This window comes from Lagenorhynchus albirostris, chromosome 14 (assembly GCF_949774975.1).
Source record: "Lagenorhynchus albirostris chromosome 14, mLagAlb1.1, whole genome shotgun sequence".
Taxonomy (NCBI): Eukaryota; Metazoa; Chordata; class Mammalia; order Artiodactyla; family Delphinidae; genus Lagenorhynchus; species Lagenorhynchus albirostris.
The window spans coordinates 68378005-68399801 of record NC_083108.1 but is presented as its reverse complement, the minus strand read 5'-3'; the positions used below and the strand labels follow the sequence as shown (position 1 = coordinate 68399801).

At 47.7% G+C, this 21797-nt stretch overlaps 1 long non-coding RNA gene and 1 pseudogene across 1 annotated transcript in view; both read left to right on the top strand.

Moving 5' to 3' along the window:
• LOC132504478 (uncharacterized) overlaps positions 1 to 21797 on the top strand; it is a 647091-nt gene that overhangs the window by 115055 nt on the left and 510239 nt on the right. The window lies entirely within an intron of this gene.
• Positions 7789 to 8423, top strand: LOC132504199 (lactoylglutathione lyase-like; annotated as a pseudogene).

The following is a 21797-nucleotide window of genomic DNA, read 5'->3' as shown; positions in this document are numbered from 1 at the left end:
CTGAATTTAAGTCTTATTTCTGCCACTTACCAATTCTGTGATCTTGGACATGTCATTCTTTACGATTGAGCCTCAGTTTCCTCATCTGCAAAATGGGAATGATACCAGCTTGCTGAGTCATTGTGAGGGCAACCAAGGCACATGCACTTAGTAAACACTGTAAAAAGACGGATAATCACTCATTCCTTATTTATTGGATGTCTGCTGTGTGCCAAGTTCCATGAGAGGCACTGGGGATGCAGAGGTGACCAGGACAGACTAGGTCCTTGCTCCCATGGAGTATATTGTATTTTCATAAACAAATAATGAGTCAGGTTGTGGTAAGGGCTACAGAGAAAAAAAAAAATCAGGGAATTCCCTGGTAGTCCAGTGGTTAGGACTCAGCACTTTCACTGCCGGGGCCCAAGTTTGGTCCCTGATCGGGGAGCTAAGATCCTGCAAGCCATGCAGTGTGGCCAAAAAAAAAAAAAAAAAAAAAAATCACAGAAGAAAAATAATCAGGGGAACAGACTGGAAATTAATGGTGGGGCAGGTTCTATTTTAGAAGGTGTATTGATCAGGGTTCTCTGGAGAAATAGAACCAATAGGATCTATAAGATTATTATAAGGAATTGGCTCACGTGAAGTCCCATGATGTGCTGTCTGCAAGTCGGAGACCCAGGAAAGTTGGTGGTGTAGTTCCAGCTTGAGAACCAGAACTGGTGCTGTAAGTTCTAGTCCAAGTCCAAAGGCCTGAGAACTGGAGAGCCCATGGTATAAATTCCAGTCTGAGTCTGAAGATCTAAGAACCAGGGGGCAATGATGATATAAGTCCAGGACTTACAGGAGATGGTGTAAGTCTTCTGGGGGGCAGGAGAAGACTAGGGTCCCAGTTCAACAGTCGTACAGTGGGAGAAAATTCTCCCTTCCTCTGCCCTTTTTGTTCTATGCAGGCCCTCAATGAATTAGATGATGCCTACCTGCATTGGGGAGGGTGCTCTGCATTACTCAGTCTACTGATTCAAATGCTAATTTCACCTGGAAACACCTTCACACACACACACACACACACACACACACACACACACACACACGGAGAGAAATAAATAATGTTTAACCAAATAAGTGAGCAACCCCGTGACCCACTCAAGTTGACACATAAATTAACCATCACAGAAGGGACAGTCAAGGATGGCCTCTCTGAGGAGGAGACATTTAAACAGAAGCCTGAGTATTAGTTATCAAAGCTGTGTAACAAATCACTACAAACTTAAAATAACATACATTTATTATTGCACAGTTTCTGTTGGTCAGGGGTCCAGGCACAGCTTTGCTGGGTGCCCTGCTCCAGGATCTCATCTGAAAGCTACCATCAAGGTGTTTGCTGGGGCTGTGGTCTCATTTGAGGTCTCATTGTGGTCTCTCTCTTTTATTTTTTTCTTCCTTAAAGCCTTTACTTTTCAAACATGACAGAAAACTCTTACAGGTACACATGGAAAAGCAATACATGATCACAGCCGAAAGTGAAGACAATCTAGTCGGATTGCTAATGTTGAAGCTGAAGGACCCGCGTCCAAGCACACGTGGTTGCTGGCAGAATACAGGGCCTTGAGGGCTGTAGGACAGAGGGCCTCAGTTTCTTGCTGGTTGTCAGATGGAAGGTGCCCCCAGTACCTTAGCTGGTTGTTGGCTGTTGGCCACCGTCAATTCCTTGTCCCATGGGCCTCCCCAGCATGGCTGTTTGCTTCATGGAAGCCAGCAGGGAGACTCTGCTGTAAAGATGGGCATTACAGTCCTATATAATGTTATTATGAACATGATGGGGACATTTCCCATCCTCTTTATTGGTTAGAAGGAAGTCACAAGTACTGACCACATGCAAGGGGAGGAGATTATATGTGGGGGTAAGCACTGGGAGGTGGGGATAATTGGGGGTCACCTTAGCATCTGTCTGCCACAGCTTATATGAAGTGGATGGAGCCAACCAAGTGGAGATCTGGTCTGCCAGAGGGAAACGGCAAGAGCAAAGGCCCTGAGGCAGGACCCTGCTTGGTGGGTTTAAAGAACAGCAAGAAAGGAGGGTGAGAAAAGAGGTTGAAAGCGTTGTGGGGAGGGGGTCAAATCACGTGGGTCTGGCAGGTCAGAGCAAGGCTTTTGGATTTTATTCTGAATGTGACAAGGAGTCACTGGAGAGTTTTGGTCAGGGGAATACTAAGATCCGATTTATTAACTTAATTTTTTCCTAAATTAAAAAAATGCAGTAGAATACACATCACATAAAACTTACCATTTTAAAGGGTGCAATTCAGTGGCATTTAGTACATTCTCAGTGTTGTGAAACCATGACCATTATCTAGCTCCAGAACATTTTCATCGTCCCCAAAAGAAATCCTGTACCCACTACCCATTACCCATTAGCAAACACTCCCCATTCTCTCCTCCTCCCAGCCCTTGGCAACCAACTAATCAGCTTTCTGTCTCTGTGAATTTACCTATCCTGGGTATCTCATATAAATGGAATCATGTAATATGTATCTGGATTTTTTCATTCAGCATAACGTTCATCCACGTTGTAGCATGCATCATGACTTTCATTCCTTTTTTACGGCTGAATAATATTCCACTGTATGGACATACCACATTTTGCTTATCCATTCACCCATTGATGGATATTTGGGTTGTTTCTACCTTTTGGCCATCGTGAATAATGAATAATGCTGTTATGAACATTGGTTTACAAGTGTCTTTCAGAACACCTGATTTCAGTTCTTTTGGGTATACACCTATACAAATAGCAGTTGAATTGTTGGGTCATACGGTTACTGTATGTTTAACTTGTGCCAGACTGCTTTCCACAGTGGCTACACCATTTTACATCCCCACCAGCAGTGTATGAGTGTTCCAATTTCTCCACAGCCTTGTCAACACTTATTATTATCCATATTTTTGATTCTAGCCATCCATGTGGGTGCAAAGTGGAATCTTCCTGTGCCTTTGATTTGCGTTACCCTGACGACTGCTGAGGCTGAGCATCGTTTCATGTGCTTTGGGTCACTTGCATATCTTCTTCAGAGAAATCTCTGTTCAGCTCCTTTGCTCATTTTTAAAAAATTGGGTTGTTTGTCTTTTAGTGGTTGCATTGTAAGAGTTCTTTATATAGGTTTTGTTTGTTTGTTTGTTTGTTTGGCTGCGTTGGGTCTTCGTTGCTGCATGCAGGCTTTCTCTAGTTGTGGCGAACGGGGGCTACTCTTTGCTGCAGTGCGTGGGCTTCTCATTGCGGTGGCTTCTCATTGTGGAGCAAGGGCTCTAGGGCATACAGGCTTCAGTAGTTGTGGCATGCGGGCTCAGTAGTTGTGGCTCGAGGGCTCTAGAGCACAGGCTCAGTAGTTGTGGCACACAGGCTTAGTTGCTCTGCGGCATGTGGGATCTTCCCGGACCAGAGCTCGAACCCATGTCCCCTGCATTGGCAGGTGGATTCTCAACCACTGCACCACCAGGGAAGCCCTATATAGATTTATTTTTATGGAGCTATTATCACTGCTCCCAGTAGGGCTCTGCCTGGATCCACAGGCAGCAGGAGTGTCCTCTGCTTAATAGGAAAAGGGTAGAAATGTCCCTTTCCTTGAGCTGCCCACTCATCCTTCAGATTTCAGCACAGGCTTTACTTCTCCAGGGATTAGGTCAAATTCTCATTATCAGCTCTGAGGATCCCTCCTTCCTAGACTAGTCATTGCTTTCATGATTGGATAAGCAACTGTCTCCCCTTGCAGAGGTCCTGAGAGCAGGGACCACGCCTGTTTGTCTTCCTTTGTAGCCCCAGCGCCTTGCCCAGTTCCTGGAGCAGACGGGGCATTAAGTAAATTATGTTAAATAGCGAAGGAATCTTTGTGCTCTTGGAGTCAGGGCCTGGCACGTCGCAAAATAACTGGTTCCGTTTGTGCTGAATAAATGAATGGGTTCTCCGTGGTCTGGTGGATCCCATCTCTGCTTCTATGTGGTGTCAATGGCACGGCTTTGGGGTGGACAGACTGGAATTTGAATGCAGGCTCTTCTACTTTCCAGCTGTGACCTTGGCAAGTCTTTTCCTTCTTTTCCAAGAACACATTTCTTGGTCTGTCCACTGAGGGTCTTCATTGGGGGCTGCAGAGAGGATCTCACAGAGGATGGTTTCAAAGCCCTCGGTTAACCAAAGTCCTTTGCAAATGTACTTGGAGAAATACCGCTTCCCCCAACATCCTTCCATGGAGATCAGTGGTTCAGACCCTGCTGGGTGAACCCACTTCTGGGCCTGGAGGCCAGGGCTGCAGTCCTCGTGTCTCCTCCCTTTCCTGACCCTCCTCTGTCTGAGATGCTTGATAAACATTAGCACTGGCCGAATTTCCTGGTACCCTGAGTGATTGGGGTTTGTGGTCACAAATTTGAACATCCTGGATGTAATTCCTGAGTCTGGTCACCTGTGTCTTGCAGGCGGGCGGAAGGTGGACAGATTTAGCAGTGGGATGTGCTGCAGCTGCTTTGGGTCCTGTCTTCTTGCTTTATGGGCGCGAGTTCTGAAGCACGGTCACGTGCATGCAGCTCCTTTCTCCTCCACTGTAGTCCATATGGAGCTTCCCCCACCCTCATCCCCCAACTAACTTATCTATTTTTATTGTTTCTTATCTCTTAATTATAACAGAATGCATGCTTGTTGTTTAAAAGAGGTTTCAAATAATAGAAAGTGAAGGCTCTTTTTGCCCCACTCGAATCTCACATTCTAGGGTAACCAGTGCAGAGTGTGGTGTGGGTATCACCAGCCCCTGTCTCTATGACACTCTTAAAACTTGTATGTGTGGGCTTCCCTGGTGGCGCAGTGGTTGAGAGTCCACCTGCCGATGCAGGGGACACGGGTTCGTGCCCCGGTCCGGGAAGATCCCACATGGCACGGAGCGGCTGGGCCCATGAGCCATGGCCACTGAGCCTGCGCGTCCGGAGCCTGTGCTCCGCAACGGGAGAGGCCACAACAGTGAGAGGCCCGCGCGTACCGCAAAACAAACAAACAAACAAAAAACAAACAAACAAAAAACTTGTATGTGAAATGCTGGAGGGGGTGTGGAGAAAACGGAACCCTTTATGGGGGCAAACTGCTTTTCAGGCTCACCTTGGAAATTCCTGCCAGTGCCAGTGTCACCTGCTCCGCAAAGACTCCCAGGTTCAACTGACCTTGCTTGTCTCGTGTCCCGCTGGACCGTGGACCAGCTTCCAGCCTGGCACCCAGCGCTCTGACTTTTGTTTCCTCATGTGGATTTTTTTTCTAACCAGGCCATTGTGTCTTAAAATGAGGTTCCCCCACTGCCTCTCAATCTCTGAGGCTAGGTGGGCTCATTAAAAATGCAGGCCCGGGCTTCCCTGGTGGCGCAGTGTTTGGGAGTCCGCCTGCCGATGCAGGGGACACGGGTTCATGCCCCGGTCCGGGAAGATCCCACATGCCGCTCCAAAAAAAAAAAAAAAAAATGCAGGCCCCTCTGAATCAGCATCTCAGGGGATGGGCTCAAAATCTGCCTTTCTAACAAGCCACCTGCCAAGTAATTCTTTTTTTTTTTTCTACTTTTTATTTTATATTGGAGTATGGTTGATTAATAATGTGATAGTTTCAGGTGTACAGCAAAATGATTCTGTTATACATGTATCTATTCTTTTTCAAATTCTTTTCTCATTTAGGTTGTTACATAATATTGAGGAGAGTTCCCACTTCTTTTTCATTTAACAATGTATCTGGAAAATTGTTATACCTCAGTCCACATAGACGTCCTGTGTTCACATTTATTTATTTAATTTTGAGGAAGCAATATATCCACTGTTAAAATATATAATAAAATATATTAAACTTATTTATGTGTAAAATATATAAATATATTTGAAGGAAGACAGTGAGAAATCTCCCTCCCATGTCTATGCAACCTCTCCCCCACGAATAACTATGATTCTTAGTTTTTTATATCTTTCCATATATATATATCCAGAGTATATTTATATTCTTACTTTACTCCTCTTTTTTACTCAAGAGTGATACATTATATATGTGTATTTTGGAGATATTTCCATTTTAGTACATAAACAGTTTCCTCATTCTTTCCTTTCTTTTTTTTTTAAACAACTGCATATAGCACAGCATTCCACAGTATGGATAAATCAAAATGTGTTCATTCTTTTAGAAACTATTATTTTAATTCACTAAATAAGTGATACAGCGTAGGTATAAAACTCAAGGTGCAGAGGGGGTAGTCAGTGAAAAGTCAGTTTCTCCCACTTCTGTCTCCAGATTACTCAGTTCCTCCACCTGGAAACAAACACCGTTCCCAGGGTCACACTATCCTTCTTGAGTTGGGCTGTGTAATACGTGGTGTACACACACACACACACGCATACATACACACTTACACTTTTCCCTTCTTTTTCAGCCTCAACCAATGAGACAGAGATTAGCCTGCACAAACACCTCTGTTCTCAGGTGTGGATGGATTGGGACGTGTCATCACTGAGTTCAATGCCAAGGGCATTGCCTATTTTGATGGATGTTTCCAAGTTTTGTTCCTAGGAGGCGCCATATACATCTCTACGTGGATCCTCCAATGCCCAGGGTCTGGGCTGGCTCTGAAGGGATGGGAAGCCAAGGGGAAGTCTGCCTCCTCTTCTTTGCTCAGCCTTACCCTCTGTGTCCCTCCTTCCAAACTTTCCCCCAGCTCCAGCTTCACGGTCAACCTTTTCTGGACAGTGTGCTTGCTCCTGTATCCCCAACAAACTGAAGCTCCATTCACGGGTCTTTTGTATCGCCAAGTCCATATGTCCCAAAGGGTCTTCTCTGCAGGTGAATAGGTGGAAGGGAACCATTTTACTCCTCCAGTCAAATACATAGTTTCACCAACTCGGGGTGAAACTACGTTAAAGCAGGTCTCTTTACTGCAGGACTTTTCAGTGCCTCTAGTATGCTAATGTACACTGGGATCTCTACGAGGTCTTAGAGTCTGTAGACTGCTTTGACTACACAATTTCAGACACGCCAATATGGTTTCACTGCTTTAGTGTCATGAAGGGGAGTCTGAAGCCCAGAGAGGGACTGCTACTTGTCCAGTGTCACACGTCGATGGTGGAGATCTGAATTTCTAGCCTTCCCGTGTCCGTGACAGCAATGGAGTAAGTCCTCAGTGCCTTCTCCCTGCACCAGCAGCTCTAAACGTGGAGCGTCAAGGTGTCCTGGTGACCTTCAGGGACACCAAGACATGTAGCTTCACTAAATTTTGTTTTTTTGCGCCACGCCACGCGGCTTGCAGGATCTCAGTTCCCCGACCAGGGGTCGAACCTGGGCTACAGCAGTGACAGCGCTGAATCCTAACCACTAGGCCACGAGGGAACCCCCTAGATTCATTAAATTTAAAATAACTGCGTAGGATCCTTCAAAAGTGTTAAGATCACGAAAACAAGGGAAGGTGAGAAACTTCTGGAGGAGAGTTTGGAGACGTGACCACTAAATGCAACGTGCTTTCTTGGGGTGGATCCGCTTTAGTGAAAAACGGGGTGAAATCCAAATAAAATCTGTAGTATAATTAATAGTACGGCACCAATGTCAGGTTCTTAGTTTTGATCAGTGTACCATGGTCACGTACGATATTAACACTGGTGGGTGCTGGGTGAAGGATACACCAGAACGCTCCGTTTTATCTTTGCAGCTCTTCTATAAACCTAAAATGATTTCTGAAAAGGGAGCTTCACGGCCTGCAGAGTGTGGGTGGCGGCTGTGTTCCCGGGGACCGTCGTCCGCGATACAGCAGTGCAGCCATGGCAGAGCTGCAGCCCACGTCCAGCAGACTCACCGACGAGGCCGCCCTTGTCTGCGGCACCTAGCCGGACCCCAGCACCAAGGATCTTCTCTTGCAGCAGACCATGCTGCGAATTAAGGATCCTAAGTAGTCACTGGATTTTTATCCTAGAATTCTTGGAATGACGCTACTCCAAAACTTAGATTTTCCCACTATGAAATTTTCACTGTTTCTTGGCTTCTGAGGATAAAAATGACATCCCAAAAGGTAAAGATGAAAGAGTAGCATGGGCCATTCTCCAGAAAAGCTATGCTTGAACTGACACAGAACTGGGGCACTGAAGAGGATGAGATGCAGAGTTACCACAGGGGCAATTCAGACCCTCGGGGATCTGGTCACATTGGAATTGCTATACCTGATGTTCACAGTGCTTGTATATGATGTGAAGAACTGGGAGTCAAATTTGTGAAGAAACCTGATGATGGTAAAATGAAAGGCCTGGCATTGATCAAGATCCTGATGGCTACTGGATTGAAATTTTGAATCCTAACAAAATGATAATTTTATTTAGTTCTGTGAGAATGCTGCTTTGAGATTTCAGTGAAGACATTGTGGAAGGTGAAAAAGGAAACAATGTGATTCAAGATATTCAGTTAAGGGCTTCCCTGGTGATGCAGTGGTTGAGAGTCCGCCTGCCGGTGCAGGGGACACGGGTTCGTGCCCCGGTCCGGGAAGGTCCCACATGCCACAGAGCGGCTGGGCCCGTGAGCCATGGCCGCTGAGCCTGCGCGTCCGGAGCCTGTGCTCCGCAGCGGGAGAGGCCACAACAGTGAGAGGCCCGCGTACCGCAAAAAAAAAAAAAGATATTCAGTTAACAGGAGCCTCTAGGACTGATGGCTTATTGTCTCAATTCAAATTATTCTTAAGTCCATTTCCCTTTCCTATTTCAGCTATGTTTTTCACCTAACTGTTCAGCCATTCTAGTTTTAAAGTAGTGCTTTGTCTTATGTCCTTGAATGTAGTTGTATAACTTTACTTTTTTAGGCAATAATTAGAACAATTCCCTTCAGGGGCTGCATTTGCCTTCTATCTCCTGAAGAGATACAAGTCTACAAGTCTGCCTTTGAATCATCATTTTCAAAAAAAAAAAAAAAAAACCAACACTTAATATGTTTTTGTTGTGGTTACCTTCCGGGGTTTCAGTTCCTCAGAAGTAACTTTTCAGAATGGGAAGTAAAGAACCCCGAACGAAAGTGAAGCTTCATGTATATTTCCAAAAACGAAATAAACAAATAAATAAAATCATTTCAAAATAGAAAGCTAAAAATGCATATATTAGTTATGCCAAATCAAACTCCATCCTGCACTGGATTCAGCCATAGAAAAACAGAGGCAAACCCAAAATGTATGTTAGAATGCTGGATGAAAATATCTTCGGGAAATACACCCAAGCATGCGGATCATCTTAGTTACTTGTGAGCAGGACCCCGGGTGGCTACTGTAAAAGGAGGGAGACTTTTCACAGTTGATTCTGTAATACCTTTTGGATTTTGAACTATGTACCTGTATTCTCTTTCAACAATTAAATCTTACAAATAATTGAAGAGAGAAATTGGAAAAACATTACTTCGGACTTTTGGGGGCAAACAGAATGGATGAGAGAGTAACAATACTGCTCATTGCTGTTAGTGTTTACTGGAGGTCCTGTGATGTGCTTGGTGCTGTGGTGAGCACGGAGCAGGGAAGAACTCATTGAATCCCCTCACCAACGCAAGACCCCCGTTTTATAGAAGAACAACCATTTGTTCAAGTTGTCATGTAGAAAGTGACAGAGCTGGAATTTGAGGTCAAGTCTGCCTCATTCTATCACCTGAGCTTTTAATCATTCTTTCTACGACTGTGGGATAAATGTGCATGCAGGAGGCTATGGGAGCAAACAAGACGAGACATGCAGCAGACGCTGTTGGAGCCCAGCCCATAGTCCCTTGCCCTGCATTTCTTTCCCCGGGGTGGGGAGAGACTCTCTCTGGCCATTGGACCTGCACTACCCATGCTCTGGTCAGCTAAAAGAACTGGTGAATTACGCCCCAACCAATGACTAATAGAAGCTGGTGTATAGATAACCTAGCTCCCTCCTCTCTGGGTGACACCCTGTGTCATTTGAGTGACAGGATTGAGCCCTGTTGCCTGCGGGGGTAACCTGCTTGATAACATAGCCCTTCCCTGTCTCACTTCTCTTCTCTCCTACCAAATAAATCACCTGCGTGCAAATATTCATCTCTGGGTCTGCTTCTGGGAGCTTCCAGGCCAAGAAGAGCCCCTAATCTAGTCTGGAGGAGGTAGAGAAGACTGCCAAAAGTAAGTGAATTTTATTTATCTTTACGTCTTTAAAAATGAGATGTGTTTTACATTTAGTGAAATCTTGGTCTTTAAGCATATAGTTAGATCAATTTGATAGAGGTGTACACTTGTGTAACCCACATACCCATCGAGAGAGAGCATGTCCGCCACCCCAGGAAATTCCCTCGTGCCTGTCTCAGGCAATGCCTCCATCCCCAGAAGCAGCCCCTTCTCTGATTTCTGTCACTATAGGTTAGTTTTTTCTATTCTAGCACTTGTAAATGGAGTCATGCAGCAAGTGCCCTTTCGCATCTGGCTTCCCTCACTCAGCAGAACGCTTCTGAGATGTACCCATGCTGTAGCATGTGTCAATAGCTCATTTCTTTTCTATCGCAGTAAAATATGAATATCTCATAGTGTGTTTATTTATTCTCCTGTGGATGGACGGGTACCTGAGGTATTTCCGGGTTTTGCCTATCATGAATACAAGCTGCTATGAACGTTCTTGCACAAGACTTTTTTGAGAATCTATGTTTTCATTTCTTTTAGATAAATTTCTTGGAGTGGGATTAATTGGTCACATGACAAGTATATATTTAACTTTTTAAGAAATTGCTCAGTGGTTTCCAAGTGACTATAGCATTTTTTATTCCCAACCATAATAAATGAGCACTCCAGTTCCTCCACATCCCTGCCAACACTTGATGTCATTGGGCTTTTTCATGTTATCCATTTAGCTGGGCCTGTAAGGGCAAACTGGACTTTGGAGGATGGGGGAACACAGGCCCCCAGAGTGTCAGGCATTACCCAAACAGCATTACAGTTGCCAAACACGGGTGATTTCTTTGATAGTTTCAGCAAACAGTGAAGTCCCCCTGTAGAGAGCCAACTCTGAACACCTTTCCTCTTTTTCCCACTCTGCTGGCAGCAGACGGCATGCCTCTCAGGCTCAGACCAGGAAGTCTAGTTCTGAACTCTGTCTCTCGGGTGTGAGCAAGTAAATCAAAATTTTTTGTTTGGCTTTAAACATTTTTTTCTTTCTGAGTCTGTTGGACCAAGGGAATCAGATTATTTACAGAGTACAGGCGATTTTATGAGAAGTTTAAAAGCAAATTCATCTGTGCTAAGCTACAATCTGGTGATGGGGTCAAAGCTTTGCAGTTACACATCCACTGAGCACAGAAGGAGACGTTAGCACCAACAGTGACAGATCTTAAATCCTGATCTTCCAGCTTTCTGAAAGCTCATTCCCCTGCTTGAAAAGTTTATGGCTCTCCTCACCAGAAGACTAAAATACACACTCCACAAACCCTTGGGTGGAGAGTACTTTCCACCTACTTCCTCTCTGTTCCAGTTCTACTGACTCCCTTGGGTGTCTCAAATACGCCAAACTCACTCCTGCCCAGGGCCTTTGCATGTGATATCTCCTCTGCCTAGAATGCTCTGCTTCCTGCTCTTAATGGCTGGACTTCTTAACCCTGGGTCTCAGCTCTTCAGCATTTTTGCCACCTTTTCAAGAGATTACTTTCCCTAATCACCAAATCAAAATCATTTCTTTACAGAACTAGACTCCTCGTCTTTTTGTTGGAGAAAAAGAATCTATGGGAGTCTCAGACCTTCCCCTCCATCAATCTGGAGGGAGAAGAGAAAAACACCAATGACCCACCTCTGGTTTGTTTTTCTGTCGGGAACACAGAGATGTGCATTGCAACATCATTCCAAAGGCAGTCCACCATCAGGTAAGATCATCAATCCAAATGCCATGATTTTCTTGGGAAGTTATTTTTACAGGATGTGGCAACCATTTCTAAAGTCTTAAGAATTTTTCAAGACCCTTTTGCTCTCTGTGTACTTTCAAGACAAGTTGTTAATAGTTATAAATGTTAACAACTTGTACAAGCCTCCACGTGGCACTGAATAACGAGATCGTGTGTTCCTAAGAGGGTCCTCAATTTCACATCTTCTCAAATCCGGCTGTCTGAACTTTGTTTTCTAATGCAGGAAGAGATCTGTGCCTTGGTCACTGCAGGGGAGAAGAGCCTTTTCTTTCGTCTCCTTCTGGGAGGACTTAGTAGGAACATGCATGTGCGTGCAATAACTGGATGGTTGCACAGTGGTGAAAGCTAAGCTGAAGTGTCTGATAGATTGGTTGGAGGCCCAAGGGCACAGGGGGCCTGCAGCTGTGTGTGGGCAACTGTCCCCATTGGACCAAGAACCTGCCCTTCCGTGTACTTCCACAGTACTTGGTGGACTGTGCAGACACCACAGTGGCCAAGTGCAGACTGAGGTCACCTTCCTGGGCAGAATGGGGGAGCAGGGAGGCATTGACAGTGGGCAGAGGGAGGCCAAGGGGCAGAAGGGCTCTGGGGAGGAGGGTTCAGCCTCAGCTCAGACCCCTGTCTATTGTCCCAACCACGAGAGCTGACCGTTGTCACCATGAGTCACAAGATCTATGATGTAGCCGTCTGGGGCCTTGATGGAAACTCTGCAGGAGTTCCCAGGCTAGGAAAACCCTCTTTCCTGTTTTAAAGTTCTTTCTTTACACTTCAGAGGGTTCATTCCCACCACTCACCCCTACACGGGATTTATCACTGTGTCCCAGCTGAGAAGCTGGGGATGCCAGGCCTCGGCCCATGAAGATGCCCCTTAGGGGGCTTCCTACATGGACACCAGGAAGTCAGGGTGAGCCCCCGGAGCTGTGGCCCAGGCTGCCCAAGTGAGCAGAAGTGACCCGTGGACCATGGGAGTGGTTTCTTGCGTTGGAGGATGGGCAGTGCCACCCATTAGACATTGTGGCTCTCGGAAGCCAAGCTGTCACCAGCAGGTTGGGCAAAAAGTCAAGAGTGAAAAGAAAGATAGAAGTATTTCCCCCAGCACTTCTCTGGGTGGGGAAAAGGTACTGGCCCAAGTTCTTATATTCTGGGCTGCGGAAGAATAAGAGAATAAGGGGAATACCCTTCCTTATATACTTCCTCAACCTATGTCTTGACTTAGCCAGTCCTGCTGTTGTATTGTCATGTATTGAAGGTAGATGGAGTCCTGTCTCAGTCTGGGTTCCCCGCACAAAGCAGAGCCCAAGATGAGGGTTTGGATGCTGAGGTCTAGTTGGAAGGAGGTGCAGGAAGCAGGAGCGAAGGGGCGGGGACGTGGGAAGGAGGAGAAGCCAGCATGGCGGGCTGTAGGGAGCCGGTGTCTCTCTGGGCAACAGGGCTCCGCCCTGTGAGACACCCTCTGAGGAGCTGTGCTGAGCATGCCTCAGAAATGTCCCTCTGAGGGACTGGGGCAGCATTCATCCCCCAACTCCTGTCCACGCCCCCCCCCCTCCGCCGCCGCCAGTGGAGGGGGAACTCCCCCTACTTCCTGGCTGCCCCTGCTGGAGAACTGAGCTGTTTCTGCAGTTTGGGGAAGACCCATTGGCAAAACAGTGGAGCGATTCCCTGGCTTGTCCTTGAGATGGGACACGGCCAGTGTGCATGGAACCGTCTGCCGCAGAGACACCGAGAGGATGTGATGCAGCCCCACAGTCTCCCTTTAGATGTGGCTAATAAGGATGGCAACCAAGTCAGTCTAGAATCCAGGTGGCCTCTGGAGCCAGACTGCCTGGGCTGGAATTCCAGGGCCACTCTATGGTGTTGGGTCAGTTCCTCAGCCTCTGTGAGCCTCAGTTTCCTCCTCTGTACAATGGGAACAACCCCAGGGCCTCAGTCCTGAGTGAATGTTGGCTGGAATAAGACACAGGAGGCTCTTCGCTCCGCCACAGGCACAGAGGAAGTTCCCAGTAAGCATTTGCCGTTGTGTGTATGGTTCCATCGTGGGCTTTGAATTCTAGCCTGAGGCAGCCCATGGTGGGAGGAGGTGGCAGGTGCGGATATCTTTTAGAGTGCTCTGTGATGCGCAGGAAAGTGTGGGAACAAAGGGCAGAAGGTGAAAGGCAGTTACGGACATAACCAAATGGACCAGGAGGGATTTTCCCCTTTCAGACACTTGTTTCTGGCTCGGTTCCCTGCCTGCGCCCCAGAGCTTCCGTGATTCACTGGGAGCACCAGGCACTCTCCCTCTGGCCCCTCCCCGCCCTCCTCTCCGAGTGCGCACCCATCTCACGGCCCCAGCACCTCAGCTGATTCTCCTTGTTAACAATAAACACAAATCCTGTTATCTCCCCTCTCTTGCAGCACTTGCCCCTTGATTTAAGCTGCCTTCTCTTCCCCTTTCATCAGGCCTGGGCCCCTCCTGTCGTATATCTTGCCTTTATCTACTCCCCCAGGACTAGGTAGCCTTGCGCACAATCGATTCGCGGGCGGGGTGGGGGGCGGGGGGGGAGGGGGAAGCGGGGGAGATGGCAGGCCACCTGCTCGGCCGCCGAGGCCCGCTGTTCTTCTCAGGAGCCCGGGCCAGTATTTCTTGTGAAGCTTCTGTCTGGCCATGTTCGGTTTCTCATAAGGTTTCTGGCCGAGCTTGGTAGTATTTCTTGCTCCTCCGCGGCACAGCCTGGAGATCCCTAGTAATTCTTAAAGGGCGAGATGGAGAGGCATACCTTTAGAGCGCTCTAGAATCCATCTGGCCTGTGGCTTGAAGTGGCACGTGGGGGTTTGTGGGCAGAGGGATGATGGGGAGTGGCTCCCATGATGGGGACTTGGTGGGTCCCTGGGTCACACTGTGGGTTTGCTCCTGTGCCTCCTACGGCCACCTCCCCCTTGCGTCTCTACATCAGAGTGTCATCACAACAGTCTGGGAACGGGTTCTCCGGTGCCAGCCTCATCCCACGCCATCGCTGGAAAGACCCCAGCAGCTCTGCTAATAATCCAGGTGTGGCAAGTTCTTCCTATCCCCAACTCAGTTTCCTCGCCTGTGAAATAAGTTGGTTTCTCTTTCTTTTGTTCCTTTCTTCATTTATTTAACAAACACGAAAGATGCAAAGAGTGTTCATGATGTCCCAGGTAGTGTTCTAAATACTTTCCAAATATTGACACCTTGAGATTCTCCTAGCCACCCCATAACAAAGTTTTACAGATGAGAAACCATGGCACAGAGAGGCTAAGCGACTTGCCCAAGGCCACACAGCTAACAAGTGGCAGAGCAGGGATGCAAACCCAGGCACTGGCTCTAGTGCACGTGCTCTCAAGAGATGTTTCCTCTTCATGGTCTTGTGGCCTCCATCCAGTTCCCAAACACTGCTACAGTTGATTCTTGTTATTCAAGCTAGTTAAGTTTTATAAAGTAGTCTCAAACACTGAAATGGTGAATATCGAACCATTGCTCCTAGGGGACATACAGGGTTAGGTTCCTGAAAGCCTCTTGTCAGGACATTTTTATCAACTGATCAATACATAAACTTGTTTTATGTGTGTTTCTGTTTAAAGACACCTGAGTTAATATATATTGTTGATTTATTAACATTGAACTCACAGCCAATAGCACTATAGCTCCTGCCTGAATAAAGGTTCTCCAACACATGTATTTTCTCCATAAGGTACATCACAGCCTTCTTGCGCTTAGGAACACTAGTTAGCTAAACAGCAAAATGAAATGAACAAAGAAACAAACAAAAGCAGCAAAATCACCAACGAAAAGCCTACAAATGCAAAAAAATGTGGCACCATTTAGACCACAAAAGGACACCTGTTCACAGCATGAGAGCTGAAACAGGAAGGCAGAGTGCCACCTTGCTCAGCCCAAGCTGGGGATGTTCACAACGGGTGACTTAAATTTTTTGCTGCTCTGCACATGACCACAAATGACTGTGGAAATTGATTTGGGGGTTACAAGTACATTTTAGCAAGTAGGCGAATTTGCAAATACAGAATCCATGAATAATAAGGATTGATGGTATTTTGTATTACTCCCCTGCTTAAACATCTGCTGAGGCTCCTTACCGTCTACTATGTCAAATAAATAGAAACTTCACCTGCCTGCCTTTCAAGGGTTTTAATAATCTAGCCCCATTCCATCTATTAAAACGTGTTTCCCTTTACTCCTGGGGCCATCTCCTTTCTCCCTGGGCCTGGTTCCTCTTCCTTACTATTCTGCCACAACACCAACTCACTCCTAACTTCACACCTTTGCTCTCTGTTTCCCCTCTGGGCATGTCCTCCCTTCTTTCACTTATCTACCAAATCCTACCTACAGTTTAAAGGTCAGATCAAATTTCTTTTTTCTTTGTATAGCTTTGTCCCACTGATTATCCTTTCCTGGATGTTGTAGACTCATACTATACTGGAGGTTCATTTTTTTTAATGTCCTTTTGTGATTCCCTCACAAACAGCCTGCATGCGGGGAATTTCCCACAAAGCACTGTTTGATGACACTCTCAGAATAGGAGGCATCCAAGTTACACTGATCACGTTTGGGCTTGGATAGTGAGGCTGTTTTGGTTACAAGTGTAGAAGGAGGGATAACGTTGTACTCACCATTGAGACCTGGCTGGAGGAATGTGTTAACTCTTCAGAAACACCAATCGGTCTCCTTACATAACATAGAACAGTGAGCGGAGGATAATTAGACCATCAAAGCGGTCTTATCCAGAATTGATCTGTTCAGCGAGGTAAGCCTCTGCTTCTAACAGCCTGAGGGCGAGCTGGCCACGTGTGCAAGGAGCGGGGGCAGGGTGGGAGTTCTGAGATCTCAACTTGGGTAGGGGCTGGTCACCACAGGAGGACTTCAAGCTCCAACTCTGGGACCCAGCTTAGCCCTAATGATGCTCGTCCCTCTCTTCCACCCTCCATGGAATAAGTAAGTGGAAACGGAACCCAGCAACAGCTGGTCCAAATCATAGTCTGCGAGGGGTGTTTGTCTTGCTGGTTTTCCCATGTCTTCATCCTGAGGGAAAAGACCTCCCCCAACCCCAGTGCCTTTGCTCTGGGGCACAGATGAGGGACAGGTGAGATGCGCAGAGGGTGCCGCCTCTTTCTGCCCATTACGTATACCTTCCTTTCCTCCTTAAAGTGGTCCTTGTCAACAATATTCAGTTAGGTTGAAACCTGCCGATCGACCAGAGTGGGTTTGGATAAACTAGTCTTGAATTCCATCAGTGAATTGGCGGTGTGCAGAACGTCAGAGCTAGGAGGAAATTAAGGGGGGGGTGGTGGTCAAGTTCAGCACTTTCTTCTTGAAAAGAAACTGAGGACCAGCTTGGGGAAGATCACACAGCTAATTCATGTCATAGAGCCTCTCAAAATTGGGGCTGTCCTTCAAATGTCTCCACTTTCTGTTTCTACCTCTTTGGACATTTCCCCCTAGGCTTAGAGTAGGTTCCCCAACCTTAGGTGTTAGTAGGTGTGATGGAAAGTAAGACAGGTTAGGCATTAGGGCAGAGATCCAACCTGGCCCTGTGACCCATCGGCTGTGTGAACTTGAGCAAGTCATTTACCCTCTCTTAGCCTTGGTTCTCTTATTTATAAATATAAAGTTAGTGATGCCCACCTCACGGCCCTGTTGTGAGGAATAAGTGATACGATTTATGCGATATTAAACTAATATTGACTGAGTCCTCCTAATTGAAGGCCCATAGTAGATGCTCAAGAAATGTTGGTCCCTTTATTCCTTACCCTTGACGTGTCCCTACATCCAGGTAATTTACACACATTCTCTGTTTTCCACTGAGGAGCGTGTGTTATCCTCTGTACAAAAACAATTCTAATGGTGGGGTTTCAGGCTGGGGGTGTGTGTGGGGGCCACTTTGAGAGACTCTCCTGTCAATTCTGAGCCCTTCTCAGGAACTAGACTGACCTTGGCTTCTGCATTGTTTTCATTCCAGCCAAAAATGTTTTGAAATTGGGGCCCAAACCTGGCAGATCCGAGAGGCTTGTGCCCACCCCCTGCACTTCTCTCCTTGTTCTGTCTCAGGTGGACGATCTGGCCACAGAGCATTTTCCTTATGGTCACAGGATGATGAAGAACCAGGCACTAAGACACTTCTCTGAAGGGTGACATTTTTCATGGCCCCGTCTTCTCTGAAGCAGGGGGAGAGTGGGGAGAAGGGGAGAGGAGGAGAGGTGCTGGATTCAGTGCTACACATCCCGGGTTCCAGTCCCAGCTCTGGCTCTTGCTGTGTGATTTTGGGCAGGATGTTCCATCTCTCCAAGCCTTATTTGTCAAGTAAGGGTAACAATCGTTCCCACCTCACAGCTGTTAGGGGATTCAGTGATGGAATCTATGTAGCCAAGGGTCCAGCACCCAGTAACAGCTCACTAACTATTAGCCATGCCTAGAAACAAAGAAGGCAGGATTCCAATTGTAGAATCGACTTCCAGAAGGTGGGACTGTCTTAAATATTGGGCAAGTCCCTTTCCCTCTCTGGGCCGCAATTTCCGCATCTGAAAAATAAGGGTGGGACAGATGGAACCACATGGCAGGTGTTTACGTGGGTCCAAGGAGCTCAGGCCACTGGCCCCACCTCTGCCACCTGTAAGACTCTACCCTCCAGCTGGCAGGAGCCCTGTTTCTCTCCCTCCCCAGTGCTTCTTCAGCCCCCGGCATGCGGCGTCTGGCAGAGGACGGACACCAGACAAATGCAGGTTGCATGGATGGAGGAGCCCTGCCTTGGTCTGTTTTATCTACTGGGTTTTTGCATATGATTTTGTTTGAACAAAGAATCACATGGTTCATCAGTTAGTCCCCAGCAGGAAACACACAGCACACACAAATCGGGATAATTCAAGGAGAGTTTAATAAAGGAATTGCTGACAAAGGTGTGGGCAGGGTATAGGGAAACCACACAGGATAGCACAGTCTCTGGGGTCTAGTTACAAAGCATCATTCCTAGACCAGAAGATGTGACCAGGGAGGGATAAGGGTTACGTGGTCTCCAGGCAGGGGCTGACATTCTCAGTGAAGGGATGCAGCCACCTCTCAGAGACCCTGGCAGGTAGGAGCAGAGGGGATAAGTACCCTGACCTCCATTCCCCCTTCCACCACCCACTTCTCATTTCCTTCTGGCAGAGCCCAACCAGAAGGCAGAAGGCAAGACAGTCCACTGCAGTCCATAGGTCAGCCTCTGGGGCAGATAGTTGGGGGAGAAGCGTAGCGAGGGGATGGGGGTGGTGAAAAAGGAGGATGCCCGCGGCCAACACCCCCGACCCTGCAAAACACATGCCAGGATTAGCTCCCAGATCGCCGCTTTCCAAGGGTCCTTCCAGGTCTATCATGCACAGACTCTTCAATATGTCCGGCCTTACCAAGGTCCTATTGTAGCAGCTCAGAGTTGGAGGGGGCTGGTCTGGTACTAATGGCACAAGTTTGTTACATTAGGTCAAATAATGCCTATATTCAGATGTCAGGTTTTTGGGTCATGGGATTTTTCCTCTTTCCTTCCTCCTTCCTTCCTTCCTTTCCTCCTTCCTTCCTTCCTCCTTCCCTCCCCACTCTCCTTCTCCCTCCCTCTCTCTTCCTTCCATCTCTCTCTCTCTCTGTATTTTCTACACATGAACAGATATTCCTCCTGCAGCTCTGGGATGCTGATACTGGGAGCAGATATACAGCATTTCTGCCATGATATAAGGGCTGCTGCAGTGCACAGCTGTCTCCTACGAAGGCGCTGCTGGGTGTAAAACTGCACTTCCTTGTCAGCGTTGGTTTTCTTGGCTGTCTACTGACTTTTCCAGAAATTCTTGCAGAGCAGAGTTTCTCAAACAAGGGAAATTTTGTGCCCATCCCCTTCTCCTGGGGGACACGTGGCACTATCTAGAGACATTTTTGGTTGCCACAACTAGCGGTTTGCTACTGGCATCTGGGGAGTAGAGGCCAGGGATGCCGCGCAACATCCTTCAATGCACAAGACAGCCCACTCGCCCCACCCAAAGAATTATCCAGTCCAAAATGTCAGTGGTCCTGGAGTGGAGAAGCCCTATTGTAGAGGAAGCCTCTTCATGTGGCTTTGGTCTTGGAGTCTCCCTTTTCCTCAGTTCCCTCTACTACCTTCTTGCTATGTGATTATGAAGACTCTTGGATACCTCCAGCAATGGGGAGCTCACTACCTGTTTTGAAGCCAGTCAGGCCTGGTCTTGATCTCGGCTCTTCCACTAGCAACCATGGAACTCTGGGCTTCCCCACAGGTGGGAGTGGCTCCACCACTCTGCGCCTAAATTTTGTCCAGGACCACGGGATCAGCAGCAGCCCTGCCTCACAGGTCATATGAGGCTCAGATAAGTTGATGCTCTTAAGTGGCCAGCTCAGCACATGGCACAGGGTGAGACCACTCGGTAAATGTTCTCAGCTATGAATGACCCGCCCTGGCTGGTTTCATCACCTGGGTCGTGGGTGCATCTAGGGAAGATGAACTGCAGGGTCTCTCATGCCTGGGAAATTTCAGAAATCTAGAGAAGTTTAGCACTGAGTGAGGAAGAAAATATAGGCTCTTGGGGAGACCTTTTCCTTTGGGGTTGTTTCCGTTTGGGGGCGGGGTGGTCTCTACGGATGACCGGAGGAGACCTGATAGCAAGCTTTAGTTTGTTTGTTTTAAAAAAAAAAATAATTAATTAATTTTTGGCTGCATTGGGTCTTCGTTGCTGCGCACAGGCTTTCTCTAGTTGCGGCGAGCGGGAGCTACTCTTCATTGTGGTGTGTGGGCTTCTCATTGCAGTGGCTTCTCTTGTTGCAGAGCACGGGATCTAGGCATGCGGGCTTCAGTAGTTGTGGCACATGGGCTCAGTAGTTGTGGCTCGCGGGCTGTAGAGCACAGGCTCAGTAGCTGTGGCGCAGGGGCTTAGTTGCTCTGCGACGTGTGGGATCTTCCCGGACCAGGGCTCAAACCTGTGTCCCCTGCCTTGGCAGGTGGATTCTTAACCACTGTGGCACCAGGGATGTCCCAGCAAGGTTTTAGGATCGTTTGTGAAGGAAAATCAGAATTGCTAACGAAGGCAATGGCAGGCACCAGTTAAGTTGGCAAGTGGACGGTTCTGACCACCATTCATTCCATTTCCCTGCAGGGCTCAGGACTCCATAGCGCACCCCAAAGGTGGGTACCAGTGGGACCTACCTGAAGAGACTCAAAGGTGGTGGGATGGGGAGGGAGGAGGAGAGGGAGGGGATGACCCAGGTGAGCCCAAACATCTCGGTCCAGAGACCCTTGCACTGCCAGAGCACCACTTAGAACTGTCCCTCTGCTCTCCCCAGTGCATGACCTTGGAGGGATACGTAGGGCTTGGGGAGCAGGTGTGCATGGGGCTTAGGCCTGGGTGCCTGGTCTCTGAGTGATGACCTCTCCCACCTCCGTTCAGAAAGCTCTCATACTGTTCAGACTCCACGCTAATTCTCTCACCTGGTCCTCACAACATCCCTCTAAGTCGGGGTCTCCATCCCCATGGAGCGGATGAGGAACTTGAGGCTCAGAGAAGTGAGGCCCCGTGCCCGCGGTCACACAGGTGAGGAGGGGCACAGGCGGGACCCACTGTAGGCAGCCGGGTTCCAGAGCTCGACTGCTCAGTCCTCTCCCAAAGAGCTCCCGTCCAACTCCATCCATCTCCCCTCAGCACAGGATCCCCTAACCTATGTGAGAAACCGACTGTTGGCGACATTTCGTCTTGCGTGGAGGCTGACGGTGATAATTTGCAGCCTTGCCAAGGTGGGAGATTATATATATTATTCAAAGCAAATATAAAGTAAGGGATGTAGTGTAGAGGGCAGTGTGAACGTGGATGTGGAGCCCGCAGGGCCAGGGGCCCAGATCTGTGGAAATAGTTACTCATCCCG